The following is an 11,400-nucleotide window of genomic DNA, read 5'->3' as shown; positions in this document are numbered from 1 at the left end:
CGACTGGTCCACGGTTTGTTCCTGCGCTTCCTCGTGGCCTGATACCTTGCCTTCGCGCAACCCTAACCAGGGGTTGTGCCACACTCTGCATTACTACCTGAGATCTTATTTATCTTCCAGTATTAGTTAAGCACCTTCGCATACTTAGATGTCTTAAGTTATACTTAACAATACAAAAAATTCATATAGGTATGCGCAGTAAATAAACAATATATTTGCAAATATCTAATCATGCATTCAAACAGGAAAAGATACACAAAATTATAGAAAAACTTCTCTTTAATAATTCTCCAACTGTTACAGACTCGACCTCCCCTGCGCACTCAGTTGCAGGGGTCCGCGCACTCAGCTGTGGACTACTAGGCCTCTGTGCACTCAGCTACAAAGCCTTCTCCTACTATACGACCCACGTACACACTTTACACTTCGACTCAATCACTTAGACTTCTCATTCTTCTATTCTCTTCCCTAGTTAGTTCTTTTCTACACTTAGAGCCTCGCTTTATTTATACAATCCCATGGTTTGCGGACCATGGGTAGGTCTATCCAGCCAACATTACATTACCAAACTAGGGCGGACAACCCTGTGACTCTATCATACTTTCGCGCCCTGCGTCCGCAATTCGCGAAGCTTTTACAACAACATTTGGTCAAAACTTGGGCTTTAAGCCCCAAAACATGCCTTTGAAGGGGATTCCATGCCCAACAACTGTAGAAGTTGTAGTTGAGTCTTCAAAGATCATGTCTCATGAAGGAGAACCTACCATGATAGAAGATAAGAAGACCTTCAGAAAGGCTTTCTTTGATATGACACAGATGGTGAAGGTCCTCTATGAAGAGAGGAATAGCAGGTTGCAAGGAGAAAGTTCCAAACCTCCCAAAGGAGAAGGATCCTCAGGAGGAGGTAATGGAAAATTAGGTAATGGGAATGGAGACAAGCCTCCACCCTCTCCACCATCTTCTTCATCTTCTACTTCACAAGCGTCTTCACCCTCTTCCACTACGACAACCCATACTCATACTCATCATTGTTCTGCAAAAGGAACTGGTAAATCACCTTTTCTAAAGCTTTATGTTAAATTCGAGTTTCCTATGTACAATGGTGAAATGAATGTAGAGAAGTTGGATATCTGGATTCGTCAGTTGGAGGTGTATTGTAGAATTCAGAACCTTTAAGAGGATGATATCAAAATTCAGTTGGCTTCATTGAGAGTGGAGGGTGCATCACTCATTTGGTGGGAAGCAAGGACTCAAGACGAGATCGAAAAACATGGTAAGATATATATTACTTGGTCTGATTTCATGGATGCTATTAAAAGAAAATTCTACCCTTTAGCCCATATGCAAAAACCTATCATGCATTGGAAAAATTTCAGACAGTTAAAAGTTCAAAATGTGTAAGAGTATACTCAAGAGTTTAGAAGAAGATCTCTTATGCTAGGAGTAGACTTATGGTCACAAGATATTTTTTTAAAATATATAGGAGGTTTGCATAGCTATCTTTGACACAACATTCTTATGTTTAGTCCCATGAATCTTGATGAGGTTTGTGTTCAAGCTACACACCTCGAAGCAAGAGGGAAAAATGTGCAAGAAGAAGGTAAGAAGAAGCCATTCCAGAGTGGTGAAAAAGGGAAGAAATTTAAAGGAAAGAAGAAGAAAAATGCTTCTGTTAAGAAAGGAGGGGAGAAACCCGTGTGCAAGAATTGTTCTAAAGAGGGCCATGATGAAGTGCATTGCTGGAAACTTCATCCTGAATTAAGACCAAAGAAACTTAACAATAAAGGGAAACAAAGGACAAACGTTGTTGTACAACAAGACGGGTTCCACTCACATGATGAATCAAAAATTGTAGCCATAGTCACTAAGGGAAAAGTTGTGGAAAAAACAAGTAAAGAGGAGGCCGTGGCAAGCACCAATGTAGAAAATAACTCTAACAACGCTTCAAATAAGGAAAATAGAATACAATTGTTCCATATCCGCGTTATTTCCAAACATACAAAAATTGATACCTTGTTTGATAGTGGATCCCAGGAAAACTTAATTTCTACAGACTTGGTCAAGAAATTGAATCTGGAAACCGTGCCTCATCATAAATCCTATCCATTCGGATGGATAACCAAGGATTCCAATTTGCAGGTAACACGGAAATATGTTTTCAGGTTTGCAATCACTGCCAACTTTGTTGATGAAGTCGAATTAGACATTGTGCCACTTGACATTTATGGAATTGTGTTGGGAAGCCCACATTTGTATTATAGGAAAGCCATTTTCCATCGATTTGAGAACAAGTATCATCTATTCAAAGACAGAGCGGGTGCATTGTAAGAGCCCATCACAGAAAGCTTAATCAATCGTTGGCAAGCACAGGGAAAATGAAGCGACTGGTCAATTCCAGCAAGAGTCTTGTGCTCCTTATGATCAGGCATAAGAATGATACGGAGCAGGACTCCTTTACAGGTTGTGATGTAACGCTGAAAGCTGAATTGGTTGATGTGGTCAATAAAGATGGAGATATGTTCCAAGAACCAAAAGGATTGCCACCGAAAAGGGCAATTCAACATGAAATACAAGAACAACAAGACTGTCCACTCCTAAACCTTGGTACGTATCGAATTTCAATTCTGGAAAGTTTAGAAATTAAAAAACAAGTCCAGAAATTGTTAGATAAAGGAGTAATTTGTACCTCTACTTTGCCATGTGGTTCACCAATTGTTTTGGTCCCCAAGAAAGATGGAACATGGTGCATGTGTGTAGATTATCGAGATTTGAATAAAATTACCATAAAGAATCGATACCCACTGCCCAGAATAGATGATTTACTAGATTAGTTGAAGAATGCAAAATATTTCCCTAAATTAGACTTGAGAAGTTGATATCATCAAGTTAGAATAGCTGAGGAGAATATTTGGAAGACTACTTTTAAAACCAAACATTGATTATTTGAGTGGACGGTTATGCCTTTCAACCTTTGCAACACTCTAGCTACATTCATGAGAGTTATGAATGATGTTTTAAGATCCTTTCTTGATGAGTTTGTAATTGTCTATTTAGATGATATTTTGATATTCAACAAATCACGAGAAGAACATGTCAAGCATGTGAGGAAAGTGTTGTATGTATTGAAAAGATAATAGTTATTTCTAAAGATGTCTAAATGTGAATTCGAGAAAACTTCCTTAGTGTATTTGGGCCACAAAGTTGGAGGAGGTGAGTTGAAGATTGACCCCTATAAAGTTTCGGTCGTTGTGAATTGGCCAATACCCAAATCAATCATAGAAGTAAGGATTTTTCAAGGAGCAACGTAGTATTGGAGGAAGCTCATTGCCAATTTCTCTTCCATAGCATCTCCACTACATGCTTTGACTAGTGTGAAGGTTGTGTTCTAGTGGATAGGAAAACAAAAAAAAGAATTCGATGCTTTAAAACAAAAGATCAGTTCAACCCTAGTTTTAGCATTGCCAGATTTGAAACAACCATTTGAAATACAAATAGATGCGAGTGACTATGCCATGGGTGCATTTCTTTTACAACATGGTAAGCCCATTTCATTTCATTATGAGATTTTTAATGGTGATGTTATTAACTATCCTACGTATGATAAAGAGCTTTACGCATTGGTGCAAATTCTGAAGAAATGGAAGCATTATTTGATGGGAAAAGAAACCATTATTCACACCGATCATCAACCTTTACAGTATCTGCAATCTCAAACAAAATTGCTGCAATCAAGGAACTTTCGTTGGATGGGATTTTTACAACAATTCCACTTCGTAATCAGGTACAAGAGAGGTATTTATAATAGAGTTGTTGATATTCTTTCTAGACCAGTTGTTAATGTAGCCATTTTACTCAAGAATAATTCTGTTTTTCTTGAAAGTTACGTTGAACAATACGCCAATGATGCTGACTTTCAAGAGGTATTTTAAAACTTGAGTCAAGGCCACCAAGTTGAAGAATTAGAATACTATGTACATGATAATTTGTTGTATCATTTGTGAAAACTTTGTGTTCCATAGGGAGAGAGAGTAAATGTCACAAAGGGAAGCACACACTACTCTTATTGTTGGACATTTTTATGTAAGTAAAACTATGGCAAATCTTCAGAGGCTTTTTTACTGGCCTTGTATTGTTGAAAGTGTGTCATGTTTTATCAGAGGTTATTCATTGTGTGCAGTCAGTAAGCCTAGTAATAGGAAACTAGGATTGTACACACCACTTCCAGTGCCTTCACGTCCACGGGAGAGTGTTTCTATGGATTTTGTAGGAGGTCTTCCTTTATCAAGAAAATGTCATGATTATTTGTATGTAATTGTGGATAGGTTCAGTAAGATATGCATACTAAAGCCTTGTAAAAAACAAATTACAACTGAACAAACAGCTCAACTTTTATTTCAAAATGTATGGGTTAATTTTGGATTACCTACTTCTATTGTAAGTGATCTTCATTCCTGACTTGTTGGGAATTTTTGGTCAAGTTTATGGAACTTGATGGACACCAAGTTGAAGAAAAGTACAACCTTCCATTCACAAAGAGATGATCAAACTGAAGTGGTTAAAAGAACAATTATTCATTTTCTAAGAGGAAATTGTAGAAAACATCCTAATTTGTGGGATGAACAGTTGCATTATATTCAGCATGGTTACAATCGAGCAAGACACTCTTCTACTCTAACTTCGCCTTTTGAGGCATGTCTTGGTTATTTTCCTAAATCGCCTTTGGATTTCATCTTTGAGGAAATATGTAGATATAGATGGACAAAGAGACATAGACAGAGCAAAGAAATTCATTGAGAAAATCCAGTTGATTCATCAAACAGTTCAAGAACAACTAGAAAAGAGTCAAGGCAAGTATAAAGCAAGGCATGATAAGCATCATGTGGATCATCAGTTTCAAGTAGGTGATGAGGTTTGGCTCTACATTAGCAAGGAAAGGCTTCAAGGTTAAGGTAAAAAGATGAAACCAATCCGTTATGGTCCATTTAAAATTATGGAAAATATTGGTAATAATGCTTTCAAGCTTGATTTGCCTTCATATATGCAAATTTATTTCGTTGTTAATGTTGAAAATTTGAGATTGTATGAGCCTCATTTGATTCAAGATCAAGGAGAAAGTGTATAGATTCCATCAATTGAATATTTTTCTCCAGAATTCCTTGATGTGCTTTAGCAAGACACTATACTTGATAGAAGAACAAGGACAACAAAAAGGGGAAATATTGACTATCTTCAAGTGGGTCTCAAAGTTACAAATCCAAGAAAGGCCAAATGGATTGAAGAGGGGAAGGTGAGGGAATAGTACCCTCATATGTTCAATAACTGAAAGTGATCCTTTTGGGGTCCAAAAGGATTCCAGTGGGGAGTAGTGATCAGGTGCACAAAATTATGCTCAAAAATCAAAGTGTCATAATCTTGATAAGTTCAGCTTCAGATCAAAGAGTTCATCATTTTGAATCGAATGGTGTGAATGACACTCAAATCCAAGTTTGTATGCAAAAGTTAGAGCAAGTCAAAGTTCAAGTTTGACTTGTCTACATGGTAGAATTAGATGACGTGTCAAGTCCTTCAGCGAATGAGGAGGCGCCAAGTGGTGTCTCGCCATTGGCCCTCGCATATCGCAAATCACAAGTCGCAGGCAGAAAGGCGTTACAAATCGGCCCTGACAGGTTTAGGGTTGCGATGTGATAAGGCCATTGTAAATCACAATCGCAGGTCGACAAGGGGAGAACAGGTCATAATTGGCCCTCAACAGTTACCAGGTTGTGATGCGATAACTCGCAGATCGCAAACTGTATGTCGCAGGAAGAACAAGTCCACTTAAGGCTACCGCTAGTTCTCCGCTGTACTGTGGAATGTGATAAAGTACACAAACGCTAAGTGTTTATAAATTTTGGTGAAAACTCTTGTCGGGTCCGCCGATATCGCAATCACAATGTTCTGCCGTGTTAACAAGACCTTCATCCCACTAAACTTCATCGATTGTGATTTGCAATACGGCCGACAAGTTATAACCTACGACATGACGAAATATTTTCTCGGTTAGCGGATTTTGGAGCGGAAATCAGGGTTTCTGCTGGTTTTGGAGCAATTTGTGGAATAAATAGTGGGAGCACTAGGAGAAGTCATAAAGTTTTCAGTTCTTATTCAAATGGGATGCAAAAAGAGTCTAGATAGCCATTTTTGAGTATTCTGAACTCATTGAGATAGGTTCTAGAGGCATTTGAGCATTGTAAACACACTTTTGTTGTAATTTGAGCATAATAGAGAGGTCTAAGCATTGGAAGCTAGACCAAGGAGACGTAGCTGAGGAGGAGTGAACTCCTCATCAAATATCTATGTTGTGTGTTGTATTTTGATGTTATTTTCTGTTAGTTTGCTTCTGTTCAACATATGTTTTATGTTAAATTGTTTCTAACATTTACATAAGAAACTCTCATGGGAATCAATTAATTAAGCAAAAAATTTGAATCCTTAAGCAAATGATAAGCATCTTGGGTTTTATTCTGAATGGGGAATTAGCATAGAATTACTAATCTGCTCCATTTCATATCACTAGACCAGTAACATAATTTCAAAATTTTAAGATTAATAATATTGTTCACTATCTGATACTATGTTAACTAAAATTGTATCTAACAAAGAAAATAAACTCTATATTAATAAACATGTTGATTTTTTTTTTTATTTTTTTTTTTTCCAAAGAAAAAATCGAACTTTTTATAACAAAAATAAAAAGTTACATAGTATATGCCTAGGCATTCAATTTGCTGTATGATTTGAAAATCATAGAGCTCCACAGGATGTGACTATCAATCCTGTCCAAAAACATGAGGGAAAAAGACAGACCACTGATCTAAAAACACAGACCTCCTCATATCGAGGAAAACAACCCTGTCTCTAGCTCAAGATAAACAGTACATAGCAGTTTTAAACTAAGTCTGAAAGTCTCTATGAGAGGATAAAAAATGATGCATCCACTTCCCGGGTTTCCTCATAGAGGAAAACAACCCAAACAAGAAGTAGAACAAAACCAACAAGAGTCTGAAAACAGTTTATAAAAACATTGACAAAAGAGAGAAAACATCATAATAGCTGCTGTAAACAAAATCAGGCTGTGCAAAAAAGCCTGAAGAGTCCATAGTGTAAACGGGCTATGAATATGGTGGCTGATCCAACACACAAATCTCTCCCTAGTCCTCATTTGCTATTCTCCAACTGCCCATATCTTGTTGCAGAACCTCTTTAGAAAGCCTGTCTGCTGTATCATTGCGATCCCTGTAGATGTGGCAAAGAGAAAAAACATTAAAGGAGTGCTTTAACTGTTTTGTCTCTTCTAATAAAGGTAATAAGATATAGTTTTGACATCTGCTTTGCCCATTGAACCATTTTATAACATTCAGTGAGTCCCCGAAGATCTGAACTGTGAAGATGTTCCTGTGAATAAGCCAGCATAGAAGCAGTTTTAGAGCAGACAACTCTGCGAAATTATTTGTACCAGTTCCTAGGCCCACAGAGGCCTTAAGGCACCTGTTTTGGTTTATGTGAATTACCAGCCCGACTCCTGCTCTGTTGTTCTGGGATGCCCCATCGAAATATGCCCACGGTATGCCTTCCTTAATTTGTTCCTCAATAGCTTGTCTGGGCACATTCTCTGTATCAGGCTCAGGGATATTGGTATATATAGAAGTACATTGAATTGCAATAGCCTCAAAAGGGGTGTGCTTATCCAAAAAAATGCTCTTGTTTCTGGCTATCCAAATGCCCCATGCTATGATGAGGGGTAAATTCCGCAAGTTCCCTTCCGGATAAAGATGCCACCATTTTTGCCAAACATCTGAGAATAATTCCCCTTCCCAGACTACATTCTTTTGGATGAGCTTCCCAACCTCCAACCACACTCTTTTAACAACCGGGCAATCTATAAATAGATGCCTTATTGTTTCGGAATCGTTTTTGCACAATGAGCATCTCCCCGATCCTGACTTATATTTGGCTTGAAGGATGTCCCATGTTGGAACTTTTCGCTTGAGAATGCACCAGAAGAAAAGTCTAGCTTTTGCAGGGCATTTAAGCTTCCATAGATGTTTGGCCCACCAATCCGGGTTCCCCCATCCTTTCTTTGACATAAGGAATTTATATCCAAATTTTGGGGAGTAGGACCCGGATTCTGCATGAGCCCACACCAGCTGATCCGGTCTGTCTCTCAGTCTCACATTTGACCTGGAGAGCTCTTGAGTAAAAACCTTCCATTCATCCCACCATTGGGGCAACAGATCCAATTCCTCCCCTGATAGCCACGCTTGTCCCCAAATAGTTGAGTGACCTTGTTTCTCGATCTGATTGAGGAAATAAACTCCTTTGGAATCGAGATGCCTAATAAGGTCCGGGGATAATGCAAAATTTTCATTACAGCCTACCCAAGGATCTTTCCCTATTCGAAGGTTCTCCCCATTCCCAACCTGCCAAGACAAACCTTGCTCAATGATCTTGAAAGCGTCTATGGTTTCCTTCCAAACAACAAAAACATTCCCTTTTTTCTTAATTGGGTTTCTTATCCGGTCTTCTAATGGGTTAGGGTCAATGTATTTCCTTTTCACCACCATCCTCCATAGGTTCCCCATCTTAATTATCCTCCATCCTAATTTTGCTGCTAATGAAGGTCCAAAAGCTGTGAGATCTTTTATTCCCCATCCTCCCCATTCCTTTGGCCTTGCCACCTTCTCCCATGCTACCCAAGGTAGGACTGATTCCTCCTTTGATCCTGCCCAGAGAAATCTGCTGCAAATCCTTCTTATTTTCTCCAGAATGCCTTTAAGAACCCATGTTAAGGCTGCCCAATAAACCGGTATTGCTAGAAGGACAGATTTGATAAGGGTCAACCTTCCGGCCCTTGAAAGCCACTTGAAACTCCAATGAGTAATTCTGGCTTCTATTTTTGCTATTAGCCAGTTCCAATCCTGTTTCCGATAAGCATTCGGTTTCAACCAGAACCCCAGATATTTGAATGGATCATCGAGTTTATGAACATCAAAGGGTAAAACTGTTGAAATTTGGGTTATCTCCTGCCTGTTAAAACCTTCCAGGATCAGCTGAGATTTCCTTTGGTTCACTTGCATTCCTGTGGCTTTCATGAAAAGATCTAAAATCCTCTTGAGTTCCTTTATTTCATTTATGTTCCCATTACTGAAGAGTAAAATGTCATCTACAAATAGTAGATGAGAAATAAACATATTTATCGCCACTTCCAAACCTCTTATAGCTCCATCCCTTTTTGCCTTCTGTACTAATTGGCTTAGACCTTCAGCAACCAGAAGAAAGAGCAGGGGCGAAAGAGGGCATCCCTGTCTCAATCCTCTTTGCCCTTTGAAAAAAGAGGAAGTTGCTCCATTTATCAAAACCACGAAGCTAACACTTGTAATGCATCCCATGATCCAGTTAATAAAATCGACTTTGAAACCCAGTTAATAACATATGGATGTAGATCCAACTTATTCTATCATAAGCTTTTGATAGATCTATTTTAACGACAACCCCTTTCCTTTTCATTTGTTTGACGCTATGGATTGTTTCCTGAGCAACCTTGATGGCCTCATGGATTTGTCTACCATCCAAAAACCCAAACTGTTCATTTGCTATGCATCTCAACAAAATGGGCTTCACTCGGATCACTATCACTTTTGCAATGATTTTGTAAATGCAGTTACAAAGTGTGATTGGCTTGAAGTCTTCAAAGGAACCTGGATCTTCTTTTTTTGGGATTAGTGCTATGAAAGTTGAGTTGAAAGGGGGGTGTATTGCAACTTTACTCGTGGATTCTTCAACCACCTCCGTCAATTCCTGTCCAATTTGATGTTGGAATAGTTCAATTGTCCACCCATCCGGGCCCGGACTCTTGTCCTTTGCCATTGATTTAATAATGCTCTCGACCTCCTCCTTAGTGACTTCTCCCATCAGCTCCTCCACTTCATCCTCCTCCACATAACGAGGAATGCATTGGGATGTTCTGATAACCTCTGCCAGCGTGACTTCCCCTTGATCTGTGAAAAGCTTTTGAAAGTGGCTTCTCCCCATATGAGACAAAGTTTCAAAAGAGTTTGCTTCCCGACCTTCCTCATCATTTAGCTTCCATATGGTGTTTGAGTTCTTCCTTCCTCTGGCATAATTGTGGAAAAATTTTGTATTTTCATCTCCTGCCTTCAGCCAAACAGCTCTACTTTTCAACCTCCATTCCTCCTCTCTTGCTAGAAGTATTTTACTTCGTTGACCTTCCAACAACAGAATTCTATCCTTTTTCTCCTGAGTTTCATAGCCATCTGATTCAGGACTTTCCAGTTCTTGGAGTTCTAGACCAATTTTATTTAGATCTTCATTCTGCTTTTGTTTCCTAGCCTTCGACCACTCCACTGTTTCTTTTTTCAGTCTCTTAAGATTTTCCATGAACAGGAAGCCCTTTTCTTCAGTGTCATTTATACTTGGAGATCTCCAAGTTTCTCTGAAAAGCTTATTGAAAGAGTCCTCCTGCAGCCATGAGGAGTTGAATTTAAAAGGGGTTGCCGGCTTTTTTGGAGGCTTGGAAAGCTCGAGAAGAATTGGAAGGTGATCTGAGTTTCCTCCCTCTCCTACCCATTGACGGAAGGCAGGGATCCTCGATGCTACCTCTTCACAAAGGAGGAACCGATCCAATCTTTTTGCAATTCTGGATTCCCCGGTTCTTCGATTCCTCCATGTGGGCCTTAGTTTCAACAGGTTGAAATCCATCAAATTATGAGTGTTAAGCATATTAAGGAAGAAATCTGATAATGAGTCTTCTCTGGCTGATGGACCCCAAGTTCCAGCGGTTCCAATAGAGAAATTGAGGTCTCCGCCTACCACCAGGTTTGGATTCCTCATCACTGATTTGGAGAGTAAAGAATTCCATAATGAAGCTCTCCCTTGACAGGGACCATAAATATTGACTATCATCAGGGGTACTCCTAGTTCGGAGGAAAGGACTTCCATACCCTTAATAAACATGTTGATAACATTAACATAAAAGGTATTTTGTGGCAAGTGGATGGCTTGCCTAGACTTCATGCTGCAGGCATATCCACTTGAACCAATGGTAGTGGCTCAATGTCATTGTCAAATGAGGAAAAGTCAAGGTTTGTCAAGTTGTTGGAAAGGATAATGACCTTTAGGTTGAGCTTTTCAACTTTGTCCAGTGGTTTTGTCATAAATATAATCTGTTCTTGTTGTGTATCTTATCTCTTAGTTAGGATTCTACTCATTAGGTTATTTATATTAAATTAGAGATTAATAGTTTTCATGTAAAAGGTTGTCCTAGCTGCTCGCAGAATATCCTACATTTGGAATCTAGTCTCTAGTTTTTGTTGGACTCATGGTGTTGGGATTGATTTCAAC

This window comes from Pinus tabuliformis, chromosome 4_1, assembly GCF_031772625.1.
Source record: "Pinus tabuliformis cultivar Carrire ecotype Pingquan chromosome 4_1, CPIR1, whole genome shotgun sequence".
In the NCBI taxonomy this organism is placed as follows: domain Eukaryota; kingdom Viridiplantae; phylum Streptophyta; class Pinopsida; order Pinales; family Pinaceae; genus Pinus; species Pinus tabuliformis.
Note: the sequence above shows the minus strand (reverse complement) of the source record.